Genomic DNA, 24,121 nt, shown 5'->3' with positions numbered 1-24,121 from the left:
GACGCCTGCACTCAGTGTTCAGAACAAAATGTTCCAAACGTGAACCCCTTTAAAGGAGTACTCCGGAGCTAACCTTTTATGGGGGAATTGGAGCATGAGGCAAAGTTATATAACATTCTAATATACTCACGTTTTCCATATGGTCTTCTTCCCGGTCTTCTCCTCGCTTTTCTCTCCGGCCGAAAGCTGGGTCTTTTGATGACGCTTGACCTGTATTTCTTCTTGGTCCGCCGCCATCTTCGCCCGGTGACTCATCGCTCCCATTAGTCACTGCGGGCTACTCCACCAAAGTTAATTTATTCTGCGCATGCGCAGTACTACACAAATAGCGTAGGGCTAACGCTAGGTTCCTATCGCTGCCTACCTTAGCCCTACGCTATTTGCGTAGTGCTGCGGCATTCTTGTGACACCACTAGTGCAGTGTTTCCCAACCAGGGTGCCTCCAGCTGTTGCGAAACTACAACTCCCAGCATGCCCGGACAGCATGCCGCTAGTGCAGTGTTTCCCAACCTGGGTGCCTCCAGCTGTTGCGAAACTACAACTCCCAGCATGACCAGACAGGCGAAGGCTGTCCGGGCATGCTGGGAGTTGTAGTTTCGCAACAGCTGGAGGCACCCGGGTTGGGAAACACTGCACTAGCGGTGTCACAAGAATGCTGCAGCAGTACGCAAATAGCGTAGGGCTAACGTAGGCAGCGATAGGAGCCTAGCGTTAGCCCTAGACTATTTGCGTAGTGCTGCGGCATTCTTGTGACACCGATAGTGAAGTTTCTCAACCAGGGTGCCTCAAGCTGTTGCGAAACTTCAACTCCCAGCATGCCCGGACAGCCTTCGACTGTCCGGGCATGCTGGGAGTTGTAGTTTTGAAACAGCTGGAGGCACCCTGGTTGGGAAACACTGCGCTAGTGGGCACATGGATCAGTGGGCTAGTGGGCACATGGAGAGGGCTCATGAGCTGGAAGGGGAGGATGGGAGGAGATAACCACAAGGGAAGGAGCTGTATATTATAATTTATTATAATTTCCTGGGGGGGGGGGGGGGGGAGAGGAGGGGGAGAGAGCAGCAGCTAACAGGAAGCTGGCGCAGGGAGTCATGGGAAATGTAGTCTTTATGACATGGCTGCTTACTGCTACAGATGGCAATTACAAGAGAATGGCTGGGCCACATTTGACAAATGAGGTATCGTTGGAAAGGTCTTTGAAAGAGCTATCAGATGAGGTAAGCTTTTTTTTTAAGTACCAGCGCTCCGGAGTACTCCTTTAACCTCTTAAGGACCCAGGACGTACTAGAACATCCTGGCACCCTGGGCTTTAAGGACCCAGGACGTACTAGTACGTCCTGGTGTTTCTCCGGTCTCTGCAGCGCCCCCGGCAGAGATCGGAAGCGGATGCTTGCTGAAATCCTTCAGCAGGCATCCAGGGCAAACGCCGAGGGGGGCCCCTGCGATCTGCGGCGATACCGGGCTGATCGGGTCTCTGGGACCCGACCGCCCGGTAATTTTGCATGATCCCGGCTGTCACAGACAGCCAGGACCATGCTGAAGACTAGGAGCGAGGTGGCAAGCCTGCCACCTCCTCCGATCCCCTGCGATTCTTCAGTTAGATAGCCGACCAATCGCAGGGGGGGGGGGCGGTTACTTCCTCCCGCCCTGCCCGGCCCCTGGAAGTCCGGAGAGGACGGGAGGAAGACCGGAGGACGCGGCAGGGGACGGGGGAGTGCTGGGGCCTGGCCCCGGTACTTACCTCGTCCCTGAAGACCCGGATCCCGGCTATGAAGATGGCGGCGGCGGCGACAGGTGAGTGGATCTTCAGCCGCGGTCGGGCCCTTTATAGCAATGCACGTCGCCGTAAAGCGACATGGATTGCTGTAATGGGACCCTGTAAACTACAACTCCCAGCATGCCCAGACTCCCCTTGGCGTCTGGGCATGCTGGGAGTTGCAGTTTTGCAACATCTGGAGATCCACAGTTTGGAGACCACTGTGCCCTTCCAGATGTTGCAAAACTACACATCCTCAGCATGCCCTTATTGTCCAGGCATGCTGGGAGTTGTAGTTCTGTAACATCTGGCCCTTCAGATGTTGCAAAACTACAACTCCCAGCATGCCTGGACAGTTTTGGCATACTGGGAGTTGTAGTTTTGCAACATCTGGAGGGCTACAGCTTGGACACCACTACACAGTGGTCCCCAAACTGTTCTCCCCCAGCTGTTGTGTAAACACTACTCCCAATATGCCCTTCGGCTGCCTGGGCATGCTAGGAGTTGTGGTTTTGCAACAACTGGAGGCACACTGGTTGGGAAACATTGTCTGTTTCCTAACTCAGTGTTTCCCAACCCGTGTGCCTCCAGCTGTTGCAAAACTATAACTACCAGCATGCACTGATAGACCGTGCATGCTGGGAGTTGTAGTTTTGCAACAGCTGGAGGTTCCCCCCCTGTGAATGTACAGGGTACATTCACATGGGCAGGGGGCTTACAGTGAGTATCAGGCTGCAAGTTTGCGATGCAGCAAATTTTGCGCGTCAGCTCAAACTCGCAGCGGGAAACTCGCTGTAATCCCCCGCCCGTGTGACTGTACCCTAAAAACACTACACTACACTAACACAAAATAAAATAAGTAAGAAACACTACATATACACATACCCCTACACAGCCCCCCTCCCCTCCCCAATAAAAATTAAAAATGTCTGGTACGCCACTGTTTCCAAAATGGAGCCTTCAGCTGTTGCAAAACAACAACTCCCAGTATTGCCGGACAGCCGTTGACTGTCCAAGCATGCTGGGAGTTTTGCAACAGCTGAAGGCACCCTGTTTGGGAATCGCTGGCGTAGAATACCCCTATGTCCACCCCTATGCAAATCCCTAATTCAGGCCTCAAATGCACATGGCGCTCTCACTTTGGAGCCCTGTCGTATTTCAAGGCAACAGTTTAGGGCCACATATGGAGTATTTCCGTAATCGGGAGAAATTGCCTAACAAATTTTGGGGGGCTTTTTCTCCTTTCACCCCTTATGAAAAGGGGAAGTTGGGGTCTACACCAGCATGTTACTGTAAAAAAAAAAAATTTTTACACTAACATGCTGGTGTTGCCTTATACTTTTCATTTTGACAAGAGGTAAAAGGGAAAAAAGCCCCCCAAAATTTGTATTGCAGTTTCTCCCGACTACGGAGATATGTGGGCGTAAAGTGCTCTGGGGGCGCACAACAAGGCCCAGAAGGGAGAGTGCACCATGTACATTTGAGGTGATTTGCACAGGGGTGGCTGATTGTTACAGCGGTTTTGACAAACGCAAAAAAAACAAAACCCCACATGTGACCCCATTTCGGAAACTACACCCCTCACGGAATGTAATGAGGTGTGCAGTGAGAATTTACACCCCACTGGTGTCTGACGGATCTTTGGAACAGTGGGCTGTGCAAATAAAAAAATTTGTACAGCCCACTGTTCCAAAGATCTGACAGACACCAGTGGGGGTAAATGCTCACTGTACCCCTTGTTACGTTCCTCAAGGGGTCTAGTTTCCAAAATGGTATGCCATTTGGGGGTTATTTTGCTGTCCTGGCACCATAGGGGCTTCCTAAATGCGACATGCCCCCGAGCAAAATTTGCTCTCAAAAAGCCAAATATGACTCCTTCTCTTCTGAGCATTGTAGTTCGCCCGTAGTGCACTTCAGGTCAACATATGGGGTACCTCCATACTCAGAAGAGATGGGGTTACAAATTTTGGGGGGTATTTTCTGCTATTAACCCTTGCAAAAATGTGAAATTTGGGGCGAAACACACATTTTAGTGAAATTTTTTTTTTTTTTTTTTTTTACATATGCAAAAGTTGTGAAACACCTGTGGGGTATTAAGGCTCACTTTATTCCTTGTTACGTTCCACAAGGGGTCTAGTTTTCAAAATGGTATGCCATGTGTTTTTTTTTTGCTGTTCTGGCACCATAGGGGCTTCCTAAATGCAACATGCCCCCCAAAAAACATTTCTGAAAAACGTACTCTCCAAAATCCCCTTGTCGCTCCTTCGCTTCTGAGCCCTCTACTGCGCCCGCCGAACAATTTACATAGACATATGAGGTATGTGCTTACTCAAAAGAAATTGGGCTACAAATTCAAGTATAAATTTTCTCCTTTTATCCCTTGTAAAAATTCAAAAATTGGGTCTACAAGAAAATGCGAGTGTAAAAAATGAAGATTGTGAATTTTCTCCTTCACTTTGCTGTTATTCCTGTGAAACACCTAAAGGGTTAAAATGCTGACTGAATGTAATTTTGAATACTTTGGGGGTGCAGTTTTTATAATGGGGTCATTTATGGGGTATTTCTAATATGGAGACCCTTCAAATCCACTTCAAACCTGAACTGGTTCTTGAAAAATAGTGAGTTTGAAAATTTTGTGAAAAATTGGAAAACTGCTGCTGAACTTTGAAGCCCTCTGGTGTCTTCCAAAAGTAAAATCACGTCAATTTTATGATGCAAACATAAAGTAGACATATTGTATATGTGAACCCCAAAAAAATATATTTGGAATATCCATTTTCCTTATAAGCAGAGAGCTTCAAAGTTTGAAAAATGCTAAATTTTCAAATTTTTCATCAAATTTTGGGATATTTCACCAAGAAAGGATGCAAGTTACCACAAAATTTTACCACTATGTTAAAGTAGAATATGTCACGAAAAAACAATCTCGGAATCAGAATGATAACTAAAAGCATTCCAGAGTTATTAATGTTTAAAGTGACAGTGGTCAGAATTGCAAAAAATGGCCGGGTCCTAAGGTGTAAAATGGCTGGGTCCTTAAGGGGTTAAGGCTCTGAGTAAGAAATTAAAAACCAGTACAGAATACATTGAAGGGAAAATCACTCAAAGACATGGGAACCAAAGAAGATGTTAATTTAAAAGGTGATCTACTCATCCAGGAGGTGCCACTGCTTTTATTCGAAAATACACAAAGCTTTCAGTCATTGACTTTGAACCAGTAATACATTGAATGCCAAACTGGGAATACACTTGAACAATAAATAAGGGTCTTGATCTGATACAGGGTTTGATAGATGTAAGGTCAAGATGGCTTGAATTGTGAAAAATTTTATAATAAATTTAAAGGAGATCTGCGGTACACATTTTTTTATAATCCCCTGTGCTGTTCCGATGTTCCCCGTTGCGCTGTTATCGGTGTCCCGGTCCTCTGGTGCAGCCAGCTTCTTTCTGCTTCCTAGGGTCAGTGACTCATACTGCGCTCAGCGTATCGCTGGCCGCAGCGACGTCCTGCCTTGGCTGCTGATAGGCTGAGCGCACTGTCATGTACGGAGCCTGGGACCACCTTCTCCCTGCTGTCCGGGCTCCTTACAGGACAGTACGCTCAGCCTATCACCAGCTGAGGCAGGACATCGCTGCGGCTGGCGATACGCTGAGCGCAGTATGAGTCACTGACCCTAGGAAGCAGAAAGAAGCCTATCATCAGAGGACAAAAACACCAATAACAGCGCAACGGGGGAATGTCGGAAGGTGAGTTAAAGTTTGTTTTGTTACTTTTTGCAGCCGAGGCACAGGGGATTTTGAAAAATGTGTACTGCAGATCTCCTTTAAGTGTTTAGCTCCTCATGTTTCAGGGCTATAGCAGACTATTTCTCAGGAAAAAGACTTGTGTGTAATGAATGGAATAGCCTGCCAAGCAATCATAAGGAATAGCCTATCAAGCAATTGCACTTTTTCAGTTAGGCTATGTTCTCACGGCAGAATGCCCATGCTGAACTCTGCATGAATATTCCGCATGGACATTCCTCAGCAGCAGAATCCCATTGATTTCAATGGGATTCTACTGCACTGTGGCAGAATTTCCGCTCCAGATGTTGCTTTGGCTACTTTGGTTAGCAAAGCCTAGAGGTTTTTGAAGGTGACAATCCCTTTTAGGGCTGCCATCAGAAATTGTCTATGAAAAAATATTTTAAAACAGAGCACAGGAAAAACATGAGCCTTTTGATTTAAAGAGGAATAAAGGAGGAAATATTATCACCATACACATTACCATCATACTGTTACTGCCCAAATCCTGTATACTGAGACTAATGTTACCATTAATACCAGTACACAAGGAGGAATATTCTCTCTCTCTCTCTCTCTCTCTCTCTCTCACGTCCAGCACCTTATACACACCTAATAGAGGTGGGTGGGGTGCAGGAGCCAACATGGAGACAGCCACTCCCCCATATGTATAACACAAACAAGGATAAGTTGGCCAGCACTGCTGATACCAAAACTACTGCATGGACCTGGCATACAGGTGCATGCTGCTAGGCTGAACATACATAAACAGTTTGCTGTTTATGTATGTGCACGGACGTCCCTGTGCGTCGTCGTCAAGGCAATGTCACTAGTCTGGGGCCGGCCTATGGCTGTCCGAGCATGCTGGGAGTTGTAGTTTTGCAACATCTGGAGGTCCGCAGGTTGAAGACCACTGAGAAGTGATTGACAGGTGGAGAGTTCACTCGAGTATAAGCCGAGGGGGGCGTTTTCTGCACGAAAAATTGTGCTGAAAAACTCGGCTTATACTCGAGTATATACGGTAGTTAGAACAGTTAAAATAACAAGGACACATTTTCATCAAGTTTAGCCAACTGTATGATTGTTCCCACAGCAACCAATCACAGCTCAGCTTCCATATCTTAATGAGCTCTGACATGTCCAAAAATATTGGGACTGCTTCTGATCCAGAGACTTGCTTGCAAACTAGACTTACAACTTAAAATATGGATAAGCATTCAGGTTACAAGAAGAATTGGGGTAACAAAAAGAATTAAACCAAGACTGTCGAATTAGCCTCTTCTGAAAAGTAACTTTTAATGGATATATATATATATATATATATATATATATATATATATACATACATACAGTGGTCCCTCAACATACGATGGTAATTCGTTCCAAACGAGCTATCGTTTGTCGAATCCATCGTATGTTGAGGGATTCGTGCAATGTAAAGTATAGGAAGCTGTACTCACCTGTCCCCGCCGCTCGCAAAGGTGTCCTCGTCGCTCCCGATGGTGACCCCGGGCCTCCGCTGGGCTCTCCTGGTCTTCTCCGGTCCTCCGCTGTCTTCTCCGGTCCTCTGCTGTCTTTCGCAAGGCCTTACTGGGCCTGCGTAGCGACGTCATTATGCCGCTGCGTACGCCATTTCTATTGGATGACGTGCGCAGCAGCGTATTGACGTCATCGGAGAGGGCCGAGAAGACACCGGAAGACCAGCGCTGGACCCGGAGGGCACCCCGGAGCATCGTGGAGGGGTAAGTAGTACTTACCGCACCACACGGGGAACATTAAGCTGCTATCCGGCAGCAGCTTAAGCATTTTGCGCTGCCGGATAGCACTTAATGCGATGGCCCCGACATAAAAAAGCATCGTATGTCGATGCTGACATCGAAATGCGATGGCCTCTGAGAGCCCATCGTATGTCGATTTGATCATATGTCGGGGCCATCGTAGGTCGGGGGTCACTATGTATATATATATATATATTTTTTTTTTTTTATTTTTTTTTTTTAAATACTACAAACAATAAAAAGATCCAATAAATATGTTAGTGGGGATAAATACCCCAGAGTACAGGGGTACCTCAACATACGATATTACTTGGTTCCAGCAAGACCATTTTATGTTGAAACCATCGTATGTTGAGTACATATGTCTATGGAAAACTGGTAATTCGTTCTGGAGACCCGGGAACCATTGTATGTTGAGTACATATCTCTATGGAAAACTGGTAATTGGTTACGGGACGTCCATTGTATGTTGAGTGTGTGTAGGTCCATATGATTAAAATGATCCCAACTTATATAGGTTTGATTTTGTTTTACTTTTATTTAAAAAAATTAGAATTGCATGAAAATTAGGATGTTTAAAAATGTCCTCTTTTGACCTATATAACTTTTTAATTTTTCCGTATGCGAGGATGTGTGAAGGCTCATTTTTTGCGCCATGGCCTGTAGTTTTTATCGGTGCCATTTTTGTTTTGATGGGACTTTTTTATAAAAAAAATTTAGGGTATGCAAGTGACCATAAATACGCTATTTTGGACTTTGGTATTTTTTTAAGCATATGCTATTGACCATGCGGTTTAATCAACGTTATATTTTTAAAGCTCGGGTATTTGCACACAGGGCAATACCACATATGTTTATTTTTATAATGTTTACAAATTGTTTTATTTGTAAATTGGGAAAAGGTGGGTGATTTAAACTTTTAATATGGAAGGTGCTAATGTGTGGTTTTTTTGTTACTTTTATCAAACTTTTTTTTTTTTTTTTACACTTTATTAGTCCCCTTAGGGGACTTTTAGGAGGAATCATTAGATTCCTTGTACTGATCAATGGAGTTCCATAGAACTCTATTGATTTGTGTAATCTGTGCTCATTTGGTTGAGCCTGGTCCAACTAGGCTCAATCAAATGAAGAGCCACAGACACCAGAGAAAGGGAGTTAAGCCCTCCGGTAAGCCCTCGCCATTTACATGTCCCTTTAGATAGTAACCTAGTAACATAGTTCATAAGGTTGAAAAAAGACCAGAGTCCATCAAGTTCAACCTATATCCCTAATGAGTCCCTACTGAGTTGATCCAGAGGAAGTCAAAAAACCCTCATACTAGAGGTAAAAATTCCTTCCCGACTACAAATATGGCAGTCTGAATAAATCCCTGGATCAACGTTCTGTCCCTATAAATCTAATATACATAACCAGCTATGTTATTATTCTCCAACAATGCATCCAGACCCCTTTTTGAACTCTTTTACAGAGTTCACCATAACCACCTCCTCAGGCAGAGAATTCCACAGTCTCGCTGCTCTTACAGTAAAGAACCCCTGTCTGTGCTGATGTAGAAACCTTCTTTCCTCTAAACGAAGAGGATGCTCCCTTGTTATAGATACAGTCCTGGGCATAAATAGATCATGGGAGAGATCTCTGTACTGTTCCCTGATATATTTATACATAGTTATTAAGTCTCCCCAAAGCCGCCTTCTTTCTAAACTAAATAACCCTAATACTGATAATCTTTCTGGGTACTGTAGTCCTCCCATTCCCTGTAATACCCTGGTTGCCAGTCTTTGAACCCTCTCCAGCTCCACTATATCTTTCTTGTACACTGGTGCCCAGTACTGTACACAGTATTCCATGTGTGGTCTGTACAGCGGTAGAATTATTTCCTTGTCGTGGGCATCTATGCCCCTATTGATGCACCCCATGATTTTATTTGCCTTAGCAGAAGCTGCCCGACACTGGTCACTACAGCGAAATTTACTGTCAACTAAGACTCCCAAGTCATTTTCCATGTCAGTCGTCCCAAGTGTTCTCCCATTTAATACACAATCCCAGCCCGGAATTTTCTTCCCCATGTGCATAACCTTACATTTATCAGTGTTGAACCTCATCTGCCACTTCTCAGTCCAAACCTCCAACCTTTCCAGATCCATTTGTAACAGTTCAGTGACCTCTATTGTGTTTACCACTTTACAGAGTTTAGTATCATCTGCAAAGATTGGTACTTTACTATTCGACCCCTCTACAAGGTCATTAATGAATATATTAAATAGAACAGGACCCAAGACGTACCCTAATGGTACCCCACTAGTAACAGTCACTCAATCAATCCGAATAAGTGCCATTAACAAGCACCCTCTGTTTCCTATCACTGAACCAGTTACTTACCCACTTACACACATTCTCCCCCAGCCCAATCCTTCTCATTTTATGCACCAACCTTTTATGTGGCACCGCATCAAATGCTTTGGAAAAATCCAGATATACGACATCCAGCGATTCCCCCTGGTCCAGTCTGGAGCTCACCTCCTCATAAAAGCTGATCAGGTTAGTTTGACAGGACCGATCCCTCATAAAGCCATGCTGACATGGAGTCATACATTTATTTTCATCAAGATACTCCAAAATAGCATCCCTTAGAAAACCCTCAAACTATTTACATACAACGGAGGTTAAACTAACTATAATTAAACTGACTATAATTCCCGGGGTCACTATTTGACCCCTTTTTAAATATTGGCACCACATTTGCCATGCACCAGTCCTGGGGAACAGTCCCTGTCCCTATAGAGTCCCTGAATATTAAAAATAGGGGTCCGTCTATTACATTACTTAATTCCTTTAGAACACGGGGGTGAATGCCATCTGGACCTGATGATTTGTTTATTTAGATTTTTTATAGGCGGCACTCTACTTCTTCCTGGGTTAGACAGGTGACCTGTACTGGGAAGTTTACCTTACTTAGTTTATCTAAAGGGTTGATAGTCACCTGCGTCAATCGCTACATGTCATTATTAACGGTGCCCCCCCCCCCCCTGCTACAGGAATCAGCTGGGGGCTGGCCGGTATGGCTCGGGCTCGAGTCAGGAGCCCATGCCATACACTAGTTGCCGTCTCTTAGATAGCTGTTTTTGCATCGTATGTTGGAGGACCACTGTATCTCTGGTGTCTGGTATTGTGCCAAGGGACTGGCGCAAGGCGAATGTGGTGCCAATCTTCAAAAAGGGCTCTAGGTCTTCCCCAGGAAACTATAGACCGGTAAGTTTAACGTGCATTGTGGGTAAATTGTTTGAAGGACTTATAAGGGATTACATACAGGAATACATAGGGGATAATTGTATTATAAGTGATAACCAGCATGTGTTTACTAAGGATAGAAGTTGTCAAACCAATCTAATTTGCTTTTATGAAGAGGTGAGTAGAAGCCTTGACAGAGGAATGGCTGTGGATATAGTGTTTCTGGATTTTGCTAAAGTATTTGATACTGTCCCTCATAGACGTCTGACAGGTAAGTTAAGGTCTTTGGGCTTGGAAACTTTAGTTTGTAACTGGATTGAACACTGGCTCATGGATCATACCCAGAGAGTGGTGGTCAATGATTCGTACTCTGATTGGTCCCCGGTTATTAGTGGTGTACCCCAAGGTTCAGTACTGGGCCCGCTGTTGTTTAATTTATTTATCAATGATATAGAGGATGGTATTAACAGCTCTGTTTCTATCTTTGCAGATGACACCAAGCTTTGTAGCACGGTACAGTCTATAGAGGATGTGCATAAGTTACAAGATGACTTGGATAGACTAAGTGTCTGGGCATCCACTTGGCAAATGAGGTTCAATGTGGATAAATGTAAAGTTATGCATCTGGGTACTAATAACCTGCATGCATCGTATGTCTTAGGGGGGATTAAACTGTCAGAGTCACTGGTAGAGAAGGATCTGGGTGTACTTTTAGATCACAGACTACAGAATAGCATGCAATTTCAGGCTGCTGCTTCCAAAGCCAGCAGGATATTGTCATGTATCAAAAGAGGCATGGACTCGAGGGACAGGGACATAATGCTCCCCCTTTATAAAGCATTGGTACGGCCTCACCTGGAATATGCTGTTCAGTTTTGGGCACCTGTCCATAAAAGGGACACTGCGGAGTTGGAAAGGGTGCAGAGGCGCGCGACTAAACTAATATGGGGTATGGATCATCTTAGCTATGAGGAGCGATTAAAGGAGTTACAATTGTTTAGTCTTGAGAAGAGACGTTTAAGGGGGGATATGATAAACGTATATAAGTATATTAATGGCCCATACAAAAAATATGGAGAAAAACTGTTCCAGGTTAAACCCCCCCAAAGGACGAGGGGGCACTCCCTCCGTCTGGAGAAGAATAAGTTTAGTCTAAAGGGGCGACACGCCTTCTTTACCATGAGGACTGTGAATTTATGGAACGGTCTACCTCAGGAACTGGTCACAGCAGGAACAATTAACAGCTTTAAAACAGGATTAGATACATTCCTGGAACAAAATAACATTAATGCTTATGAAGAAATATAAAATCCCATCCCTTCCCCAATATCGCGCCACACCCCTACCCCTTAATTCCCTGGTTGAACTTGATGGACATATGTCTTTTTTCGACCGTACTAACTATGTAACTATGTAACATTATATGTAGATAGCAAGTATACCAAAGGCAATACTAAGGGCAATTTTTTTACGAAATAACCATACAAAACCACGTATCTTTCTGCACATGCTAAGCAGATATTTCTCTACAGGTACAGTCTGAAAATGGCTGAAATAGAAAAATAACTAAAATGTTTGTATGCATCATGCAGATTTTGTCATGAAAGCAATGCTATGCTATAGAGCAATGTAAGTAAGTATTTATGGTTGGGAGGGTAAAGGTCGGGTTGCATCTCCAGCCGCATGCTTCTTTTATTTGAAATAACTTGTTCCAAGATTTCAAACCAATGTCTGTCAAGAGCGCAAGGGAGAAACTGACCCTTACTGCTATGCACTTGTAACGCCGAGCGCTCCGGGTCCCGCTCCTCCCCTCGGAGTGCTCGCAGCGTTCTGATCTTGCTTGTAGCGCCCCGGTCAGACTCGCTGACCGGGAGCGCTGCTCTGTTTCCCCTGGCGGGGATGCGATCCGCGCGGTGGGACGTGCCTTCCCGCGGTTCGCATCCCGTTCCACTCACCTGCCCCGTCCTCCTGCTCAGTCCCGGCGTGTGCGGCCCCACTCTCTAGGGCGCACGCGTGCCGGGTCTCTCAGATTTAAAGGGCCAGTGCACCATTAATTGGTGCCTGGCCCAATCAGTTCCAATCACTCCCCACACTATATTATCCCACTTCCCCTTCCTGTCCTTGCCGGATCTTGTTGCCTTGTGCCCTGAGAAAGCGTTTCTGTGTGTTCCCTAGCCTGTGTATCCAGACCCCTTGCCGTTGCCCCTGACTACGAACCTTGCCGCCTGCCTTAACCTTCTGCTACGTCTGACCTCGCTTTGCCTTGTCCTTGTGTACCGCGCCTGTCTCAGCTGTCAGTGAGGTTGAGTCGCTATCGGGTGGAACGACCTGGGGGTTACCTGCCGCAGCAAGTCCATCCCACTTTGCGGCGGGCTCTGGTGAAAACCAATAACCTCGTAGATTCCGTTCCCCTGGTACGGCCCACGCCATCGCCTCACTGACACAGAGGATCCACTCCAGTGCCCTTCCTGCATACCAGCCCGGATCCTGACAGTAGATCCGGCCATAGATCCCGCTGAGGTGCCGCTTCTGAGTCTTGCTGATCTCACTACCGTTGTTGCTCAGCAGTCCCAGCAGATCGCCCAACAAGGACAACCTTGTTGACCGCCATGCTCCAGCAGCTTCTGCCAGCCCATCGTCAACCATCTCCTCCGCCAGCTCCAGCATCTCCTCCACTCCGAGTTGCTGCAACTACCTCTAGAGTCCGCTTGTCTCTCCCGGAGAAATTTGATGGAGATTCTAAGTTGTTCTGGGGATTCCTGTCCCAATGTTCCCTGCACCTCGAAATGATGTCGGACCAGTTCCCCACAGAACGGTCTAAGGTGGCTTTCGTGGTCAGTTTGTTATATGGAAAGGCCTTGTCCCCGGCCCGACCGCTGTGGGACCGCAACGATTCTGCCACTGATTCTGTCCAGTCCTTCTTCTCCGAAGTACGCAGCATCTTCGAGGAGCCAGCCCGGGCTTCCTCTGCCGAGACAGCTCTTCTGAATCTCATCCAAGGGAGCTCTTCAGTGGGCGAATATGCCGTCCAGTTCCGCACTAGCTTGGAACAATGAGGCCCTCTGAGCGACCTTCAAGAAAGGTTTATGCAGCCACATCAAAGATGTTCTGGCCGCACGAGAAATTCCTGCTACCCTGTCTGAACTTATCCATTTGGCCACCCGCATTGATATGCGTTTCTCTGAAAGACGCCAAGAGCTTCACCAGGAAAAGGATCTTGTTCACACCAGTCGGTTTTCTCGCTTAGCACCTCTCTTCCAGAGTCCTCTGCAACCTACCCCTGTGCCTCCCGCCGAGGAGGCTATGCAAGTGGACCGGTCTCACCTGACCCAAGAAGAGAGGACTCGCCGCAGAAATGGAAATCTCTGCCTGTACTGTGCCAGTACTGAACATTTCCTTAAAGACTGCCCTATTCGCCCTCCGCGTCAGGGAAACGCTCGCACCTAGTTAACGTGGGAGAGGCCTTACTAGGTGTGAATTCCTCCTCTCCACGCCTGACTATTCCAGTGCGGATTTCTTCATCCGCTAACTTCTCCTTCTCTGCGGTGGCCTTCCTGGACTTCTGGTTCTGCAGGAAATTTTATTGAAGCCTCGTTCATCAACAGATTTAACATTCCTGTTACTCGTCTCATCAAACCCTTCTACATCTCATCAGTAAACGGAGAGAATCTGGACTGCACCATGCGTTACCGCACTAAACCCTTGCTCATGACCGTTGGAATTCTCCACCAAGAAAAAATTTAATTCTTTGTTTTGCCAAATTGTACCTCGGACATTCTGCTTGGTTTGCCCTGGCTCCAGCGTCACACTCCTACCCTCGATTGGACCACTCGGGACATTAAGTCCTGGGGCGCTTCCTGCCACAAACGTTGCCTTAAGTCTGTACCCATCAGCCAAGTCCCCATCGCTACTCCATTGACTGGCCTTCCTAAGGTCTACCAGGACTTTGCTGACGTCTTTAGTAAAAAGCAAGCGGAGGTCCTTCCTCCACATAGACCCTACGACTGTCCTATTGACTTGCTTCCAGGCACCACTCCGCCCCATGGCAGAATCTATCCTCTCTCCGGTCCTGAAACCAGGGCCATGTATGAATACATTCAGGAAAATCTTAAGAGAGGTTTCATTAGAAAGTCTTCTTCCCCAGCCAGAGCGGGGTTCTTCTTCGTTGCCAAGAAGGATGGCAACCCCTGGATAGTGCCCCTGCATAGACTATCATGGCCTCAATAAAATTACAGTAAAGAACCGCTACCCTCTGCCTCTCATCTCTGAGCTCTTTGACCATCTGCGCAGAGCAAAAGTTTTTACAAAACTTGACCTCAGGGGCGCCTATAACCTCATCAGAATTCGTGAAGGAGATGAGTGGAAAACCACTTTGAATACCAGAGATGGCCACTTCGAATATCTCGTCATGCCATTTGGACTTTGCAATGCCCCTGCAGTTTTTCAAGATTTTGTCAACGAAATCTTTTGGGACTTACTGTATACCTGCGTAGTGGTCTATCTAGATGACATCCTAATTTTTTCCTCCAACCTTGAGGAACACCGGCTCCATGTCCGTCAAGTACTCCAGCGCCTTTGTGTAAACCATCTTTATGCCAAATTCGAAAAATGCCTTTTTGAACGTAGCTGTCTTCCTTTCCTGGCATACCTGGTCTCTGGACAGTGTCTTCAAATGGATCCTGACAAGCTTTCCGAGGTCTTGGATTGGCCACGCCCCTCTGGACTTCATGCTATCCAGCGCTTCCTTGGATTCGCCAACTACTATCGTCAGTTCATTCCCCACTTCTCCACCATCGTTGCCCCTATTGTGGCACTGACGAAGAAAAGCGTGAATCCGAAGTCCTAGCCTTCCCAAGCGGATGAAGCTTTTACTCGCCTTAAGGCCACCTTCACTTCTGCACCAGTCTTTTCTAGGCCAGATCCACTGAAGCCTTTCTTCCTTGAGGTTGACGCCTCCTCGGTAGGAGCCGGGGCTGTCCTTCTTCAAAGAACCACTAAAGGAAAAAACGTCACTTGCGTTTTTTTCTCCAAAACGTTTTCTCCTCCTGAAAAGAACTATTCCATAGGAGACCGTGAACTGTTGGCTATCAAGTTGGCACTTGAAGAGTGGAGACATCTCCTGGAAGGGTCCCTTCATCCTATCACCATCTACACTGACCATAAAAATCTGTCCTATCTTAAGTCCGTCCAGCGTTTAAATCCTCGCCAGGCCAGGTGGTCGTTGTTCTTTGCCCGCTTCAATTTTCAAATTCATTTTCGTCCTGCAGATAAGAATATCAGGGCTAATGCCTTATCACGTTCCCACGATGCCTCCGGAGCCGAGACCCCTCCTCAGCACATCATACCTCCAGAGTGCCTGCACTGCTCCGGCTTCTCTGGTGCCAGTTCCTCCAGGAAAAACTTATGTTCCTCCATGTCTTCGCCTCCAGACTCTCAAATGGGGGTCATTCCTCTCATCTTGCTGGTCACGCTGGAATTAAAAAATCCATACAGTTGATTTCCAGACACTACTGGTGGTCTTCCCTGGAAAAAGATGTGACTGATTTCGTACGGGCCTGTACAGTATGGGCACGTGATAAAACTCCACGCCAGAAGTCTGCAGGTCTTCTCCACCCCCTGCGGGTGCCTGAACAGCCATGGTCCCACATAGCCATGGACTTCATCACGGACCTTCCTTCATCTCACGGCAACACCGTCATTTGGGTGGTCGTTGATCGTTTTTCCAAAATGGCTCATTTTGTCTCGCTTCCAGGCCTTCCTTCTGCGCCACAGTTGACAAAGCATTTTTTTCTGCAGATTTTTTGTCTTCACAGGCTTCCCACGCATATCGTCTCTGATAGAAGCATTCAATTTATCTCAAAATTTTGGAGAGCACTCTGCACTCAATTAAAGATCAAATTAAATTTCTCGTCCGCCTATCACCCCCAATCCAATGGACAAGTGGAGAGGGTGAATCAAATTCTTGGTGACTACCTGCGACATTTTGTCTCCTCCCGTCAAGATGATTGGGTTGATCTGCTGCCCTGGGCCGAATTTTCGAACAATTTCAAGAATTCTGAGTCTTTCTCCAAATCTCCATTTTTTTGTAGTGTACGGCTGTCACCCGCTGCTCCCCCTTCCCATTCCCATTTCATCTGGAGTTCCTGCCGTAGATGAATTAACTCAGGACTTCTCATCTATCTGGAAGGAGACTCAAAAGTCGCTCTCACTGGCCTCGTCTTGCATGAAGAGACATGCGGATAAGAAAAGAATAACTCCTTCTGTCTTTGCCCCTGGTGACAAAGTATGGCTCTCTGCCAAATTCATTTGGTTCCGGGTCCCTAGCTACAAGCTGGGCCCTCGTTACCTCGGGCCTTTTAAAATCAAAAATCAAATTAATTCTGCCTCCTACAAGCTCCATCTTCCTCCCTCTCTTCGTATTCCTAACTATTTCCATGTCTCCCTTCTCAAACCCCTCATACTTAACCATTATTCCCCCAAGGTCACCGCTCCTGCTCCTGTCACTGGGTCCTCTGATGTCTTCTAGGTGAAAGAGATCATCGCCTCCAAGGTCATCCGAGGTAAAAAAAAAAATTCTTGTTGCTTTTAAGAATTGTGGCCCCGAAGTGAGGTCTTGGGAACCTGAAGCCAATATCCTGGACAAGGAACTCATTTATACATTTTTGGGTTCTAAAAAGAGGGGGAGACCCAAGGGGGGGTACTGTAACGCCGAGCACTCCGGGTCCCGCTCCTCCGCCATAGCGCTCACGGCGTTCTGATCTTGCTTGCAGCTCCCCGGTCAGACTCGCTGACCGGGAGCGCTGCTCTGTGTCCCCCGGCAGGGATGCGATCCGCGCGGCGGGACGTGCCTGCCCGCGGGTCGCATCCCGTTCCACTCACCTGCCCCGTCCTCCTGCTCAGTCCCGGCACACGCGGCCCCGCTCTCTAGGGCGTGCGTGTGCCGGGTCTCTCAGATTTAAAGGGCCAGTGCACCATTAATTGGTGTCTGGCCCAATCAGTTCCAATCACTCCCCACACTATATAATCCCACTTCCCCTTCCTGTCCTTGCCGGATCTTGTTGCCTTGTGCCCTGAGAAAGCGTTTCTGTGTGTTCCCTAGCCTGTGTATCCAGACCCCTTGCCGTTGCCCCTGACTACGAACCTTGCCGCCTGCCTTGACCTTCTGCTACGTCTGACCTCGCCTTGCCTTGTCCTTGTGTACCACGCCTGTCTCAGCTGTCAGTGAGGTTGAGTCGCTATCGGGTGGAACGACCTGGGGGTTACCTGCCGCAGCAAGTGCATCCTGCTTTGCGGCAGGCTCTGGTGAAAACCAGTAACCTCTTAGATTCCGTTCCCCTGGTACTGCCCACGCCATCGCCTCACTGACACAGAGGATCCACTCCAGTGCCCTTCCTGCATACAAGCTCGGATTCTGACAGCACTCTTCCTATCTAACAGCAGAGTCAGAGTTTCTTGAAGTCTCATAAAAGTCTCATAAAAGTCTGGCAATAGGCTGGTGCCAAAGGCTGTCTCGGCACTGGGAGTTGTAGTTTTGCTACAGCTGGAGGTACCCTGGTTTGGGGAACACTAGCGTAGTATCTACAGCTTCGATTTATGCTGCTTCCTCTTCTGTGACCACACATAGGTCTGCATAGTAGCTGTATACACAAAATGGTATATATTTTGCATACAGCACAAGTGTATCTATGGTTAAACTTCACATATAAATGTTACATAGGGGGGGCAGTTTTTTTTTTTTTTTTTTTGCATAACTTGACACCAGTCTTTCTACCATTTTCTTGTATAGAGGTATCAGAGCCAGAAAGAAAAATTTGTCAAGACACATTCTGCTATCCAATGGATGGACTTGTCCGGCATCCCCACTGATCTGCCAGATCCCTTGACAACTGATTTCTTGACAACAATGGGATCAGTTTTGACATCAGTTCTCTGCCAGTGTTTCATTACTTTGATAAAAACCATTATGCTCATATTCAGTACATGTTACCACCTTAGAGGTGTCCAAAACTATTAGAGATGGGCGAATTTTTCAAGAATTCGATTCGGCCGATTCACCAAATTTTCCGAAAAAATTAGGTTTGATCTGAATATATTCACTGCAAATCGCTATTAAAAACAGCTATTTCCAGGCTACAGAGAGCCTCAATAAGGGTGTAAAACACTTTGCCTTGCTGTAACACGCATGTGGAGTGTGCTGGGATAGTGAAATAATACTGTTATTCAGTATGACATGCAGGTTACAGGTGTCGCTATTAGAATCACTGCTGCAGAGGGGCACAATGACCGTCTGGAGGCAACAATCGCCTTTGTGGGTGAGAGGGAGGAGCTATCAGAGAACGCGACCTTCTGGTCGTGTTATATTGACGACATATTTGTACTGTGGTCAGGATCCAAGGCTGATTTTATTGAATTTATGAGATCCCTGAATACCAACAACGTAGGCCTGAGATTTACGTATGAAATAGATACACATTCTTTGATGGTAATATAACGATGAACAAGGAGGGGGACTCAGCACCACTGTGTTCAGGAAAATAACCTCGACTAACAGCCTCCTGAGGTGGGAAAGCTGCCACCTGGCCCCCTAAAAAGGGGGATACCGTGGGGGCAGTACCTCCGCCTCAGGAGGAATTGCTCCAACACAGGAATTTGTCCACCAGGCTAAAGACTTAAGAGTCCGTTTCAAACAACGAGGTTATCTGGATTCTGTCCTGAGGCCAGCATACAGATTTGCACTGGGGCAAGAAAGATCTCAGCTTCTCATACCGAAACCAAAAGATAACACTGTGCAACCAATGAGAATCACCAGTACTTATGATGCACTGTCAAACGAGGTGAGACAGATCATCTGTAAGCATACTTAGGCTTGAACCAGATTTGGCAGATTTTATAGGGCCTACACCAGCCATAACATATAAGAAGGGTAAAAGCCTACATGATACCCTTACACATAGCTATCTAGCAACTAAATCTACCAGCACGTGGCTGAGTGCACTGCACCTCAGGGGCTGCAATTGCTGCACAGTGTGTGATAAAATACTACGAACCAAGACAATGGAGGACCCAGAGACTGGGAGAGCGATTAATATCAATCAGTTTATTAACTGCAGCACCCGAGGTGTCCTGTATGTGGGGTATAGGAGGTTCCTGAACCATGGTACCACCCTTATAAGGGCGTCCATGCTGTATTGGGTTAGGGACTATTTGATAAAGAATAAGAGGGTGAGTGTAGCACCCAATCTCTGTACCCAGCAGCTTACCCTACTGGCATCTAGAATTAGGAGCCTCGCCTGCTTTGATAGTCCTGGACTCTAGGTACATACATGTCCCTGACCCTGTACTTTTTAATAGGTACTTAATATACTCTCCACTGCAGCACAGGATCTACATGTTATGTACCCTATAAATTCTAAACTTTTAAATTTTGTCCCTAGAGCTAATAGAGGGCAATATACCTCACTGATAGGCTAGAATATACTTGGCACCATAGGAGACACCCTGATATTAACTCTAGGTATGCTGTATTAATAAGGCACCCACAGAATGCCTACATGACATCCCTTTGATTAGGGAGGGAATCAAGGCAGTTAATATACATATCTGACATTCTATTACATTGTTAAATAGGTATAAGCGGTAATGCTTTTAGTATCTGAACTTATTCCTCCAGAAATGTACTCAATTACCCTGATTGTACTGCTTAAATCAGCAAATATTCTTGTGTCTACACTCATCTGGAGCACCCACTGCCATAAAGAGTTAAATGCCGGAGTGAGAGAGCTCCGTAGCTTGGCTCCGCCCCTATATGGTGTCAACGGGGGCGTAGCTGAGGGAAAATATGGAAGTGCCCGCAAGAGTTATAACACGCCGGCATGCTCACTAGCATACGATCCTGGCAACTTCACAGGAACTCTGCCACTGCATCGTTTGTTCGTCCTATCTATTATTAAACAGTGAGTAAATCTAGCTGTGTATGTAATTGCTAGCTATGCTGCTAAAAAATGGCATCTGCAAAAGTTTGGGCACCCTGCAGAATTTATAGCATGCACTGCCCCCTTTGCAAAGCTGAGACCTGCCAGTGTCATGGATTGTTCTCAATCATCATCTGGGAAGACCAGGTGATGTCAATCTCAAAGGTTTTAAATGCCCAGACTCATCTGACCTTGCCCCAACAATCAGCACCATGGGTTCTTCTAAACAGTTGTCTAGAAATCTGAAACTGAAAATAGTTGACTCTCACAAAGCTGGAGAAGGCTATAAAAAGATAGCAAAACGTTTTCAGATGTCAATATCCTCTATTCATAATGTAATTAAGAAATGGCAGTCATCAGGAACAGTGGAAGTTAAAGTAATATCTGGAAGATCAAGAAAAATATCAGACAGAATAGCTCGCAGGATTGTGAGAAAAACAATTCAAAACCCACGTTTGACTGCCCAATCCCTCCAGAAAGATCTGGCAGACACTGGAGTTGTGGTACACTATTCCACTATAAAGAGATACTTGTACAAATATGGTCTTCATGGAAGAGTCATCGGAAGAAAACCTCTTCTACGTCCTCACCCCTAAATCAGCGTTTGAACTTTGCAAATGAACATATAGACAAGCCTGATACATTTTGGAAACAAGTTCTGTGGACCGAAGAGGTTCAAATTGAACTTTTTGGCCGGAATGAGCAAAGGTACGTTTGGAGAAGAAGGGGAACAGAATTTAATGAAAAGAACCTCTGTCCAACTGTTAAGTATGGGGGTGGATCAATCATGCTTTGGGGTTGTATTGCAGCCAGTGGCACAGGGAACAACTCACGAGTAGAAGGAAAAACTTATTCAATAAAATTTCAGCAAATTTTGGATGCTAACTTGATGCCATCTGTGAAAAAGCTGAAGTTAAAGAGAGGATGGCTTCTACAAATGGATAATGATACTAAACACACCTCGAAATCCACGGGGTATTACATCAAGAGGCGTAAACTGAAGGTTTTGCCATGGCCTTCCCAATCTCCTGACCTCAACATAATTGAAAATCTATGGATAGACCTTTAACCCCTTAAGGACCGGAGGTTTTTCCGTTTTTGCATTTTCGTTTTTTGCTCCTTGCCTTTAAAAAATCATAACTCTTTCAAATTTACACCTAAAAATCCATATGATGGCTTATTTTTTGCGCCACCAATTCTACTTTGTAATGACGTCAGTCATTTTGCCCAAAAATCTATGGTGAAGCGGGAAAAAAATCATTGTGCGACAAAATTGAAAAAAAAATGCTGTTTCGTAACTTTTGGGGGATTCCGTTTCTACGTAGTACATTTTTCGGTAAAAATGACACCTGATATGTATTCTGTAGGTCCATACGATTAAAATGATACCCTACTTATATAGGTTTGATTTTGTCGGACTTCTGGAAAAAATCATAACTACATGCAGGAAAATTAATACGTTTAAAATTGTCATCTTCTGACCCCTATAACTTTTTTATTTTTCCGTGTATGGGGCGTTATGAGTGCTCATTTTTTGCGCCGTGATCTGAAGTTTTTAACGGTACCATTTTTGCATTGATAGGACTTATTGATCACTTTTTATTCATTTTTAAATGATATAAAAAGTGACCAAAAATTCACTATTTTGGACTTTGGAATTTTTTTGCGCGCACGCCATTGACCGAGCGGTTTAATTAATGATATATTTTTATAATTCGGACATTTCCGCACGCGGTGATACCACATATGTTTATTTTTATTTTTATTTACACTGTGTTTTTTTTTTTATTGGAAAAGGGGGGTGATTCAAACTTTTAATAGGGGAGGAGTTAAATGATCTTTATTCACTTTTTTTTTCACTTTTTTTTTGCAGTGTTATAGGTCCCATAGGGACCTATAACACTGCACACACTGATCTTCTATGTTGATCACTGGTTTCTCATAAGAAACCAGTGATCAACGATTCTGCCGGATGACTGCTCATGCCTGGATCTCAGGCACTGAGCAGTCATTCGGCGATCGGACAGCGAGGAGGCAGGAAGGGGCCCTCACGCTGTCCTGTCAGCTGTTCGGGATGCCGCGATTAGCCGCGGCTATCCCGAACAGCCCGACTGAGCTAGCCGGGAACTTTCACTTTCACTTTTAGCCGCGCGGCTCAGCTTTGAGCGCGCGGCTAAAGGGTTAATAGCGCGCGGCGCCGCGATCGGCGCTGCGCGCTATTAGAGGCGGGTCCCGGCTTCACTATGACGCCGGGCCCACCATGATATGACGCGGGGTTACTGTGTAACCCCGCGTTATATCAGAAGAGCAGGACCAAGGACGTACCGGTACGTCCTTGGTCCTTAAGGGATTAAAGAGCAGTGCGTGACAGACAGCCCAGATATCTCAAAGAACTGGAAGACTTTTGTAAGGAAGAATTAAAAAATAAACCTCAAACAAGAATTAAAAGACTCTTGGCTGGCTACAAAGATATTAACTCTGCAGGGTGCCCAAACTTTTACAGTCACCATTTTTTTGTTTTCTGTTATTTTGAAAGTGTAAATGATGGAAATAAAATCTAACTTTTGTTGACATATTATAAGAATGTCTAATCTGTAATTTGATGCCTTTTGGAGATTTTTCCATCTTTCCTTGGCTTCTTTATGCACATTAATACAAATTTTTACCTGGGGTGCCCAAACTTTTGATCCCCATTGTATGGGCTATCCCACTGGAACTAGCTGAGGGGTAAGCCTGCAGGAATGATATGTGTTTCTTTTCATCTTTTTTACAGATTATCATGTATTGGAAACTTCTATCAGTGTAATATCAGCCCTCTGGGAGCAAGTTTGGTGACACTATCCTATATGATTTCTTATGCATACAAATTCTTTGTGGAGTATACACTAGATATGGGACTGTGGGTCCATTAAATATCCTAACAACTTACAATTTTGGTAATATATATTCTGTACTACATTTATGCTTCTCCCTGAGTGTCTCCCCTGAGGAAGCAGGCGTGTCAAACGTGACGCGCTCACAGAAACGCGTCAGAATGTGGATAATTCTGTAACTATTCATGTGAGAATGTACAGCATACAGTGAAGCTATTGTGGAACACAATGACTTGCTAAGTGATTATTTGCTCTGTAACCCCCACTGTACTATATGATCATGATATGTGGCTGAAATATATGAGCCTCTGATGATCACGCAGATATGGATTGATTACTTGTAATCTATGTTTATAAGTCATCTACACTAGTTTGGTTTTGATATCCACGTTTGAGTATTTGTGGTGAAATGTAACTTGACCACAAACAAAAATGTACTAGAACACAGAAAGTACAGTGGGAAGGTGCCTAAAAAGTAACTTTTTATAACGTATGTAAAAAACACCACGTTGAGCTCAATTTCAAACCCAAAATAATAATAAATATTAAAACTGACCGGGTTTGTCCAGTGGTTTGTTGCCAAGTTGGTTGTTACCCTTAACAACCTATATACGATGATAACTAGGTAAGAATCACACAGTGTAAGGGTCCAATATATCACCTATAATTAATGATTGAGATTGCTAGGATGCTGTTGCCCCTAGCAACCAACCAACAGTACAAGCTGATAAT

The 24,121-nt window shown here is 45.5% G+C and overlaps 1 long non-coding RNA gene across 3 annotated transcripts in view; it reads right to left on the bottom strand.

Annotated features, from left to right (window-relative positions):
- Window positions 1–24,121, bottom strand: part of LOC130282058 (uncharacterized) — a 100,817-nt gene that overhangs the window by 31,686 nt on the left and 45,010 nt on the right. Inside the window, exon 1 of one of the 3 annotated variants that reach the window (XR_008846231.1) lies at window positions 131–291. The exons of the other annotated variants lie outside the window; for them this stretch is intronic. This is a non-coding gene — a long non-coding RNA (uncharacterized LOC130282058). Of the gene's footprint in view, window positions 1–130; window positions 292–24,121 lie in introns of those variants that run through there. 3 annotated transcript variants of the gene reach the window in all.

The sequence above is a fragment of the Hyla sarda genome, chromosome 7, assembly GCF_029499605.1.
Source record: "Hyla sarda isolate aHylSar1 chromosome 7, aHylSar1.hap1, whole genome shotgun sequence".
NCBI lineage: Eukaryota > Metazoa > Chordata > Amphibia > Anura > Hylidae > Hyla > Hyla sarda.
This window is presented reverse-complemented; position numbering and strand designations above follow the sequence as displayed.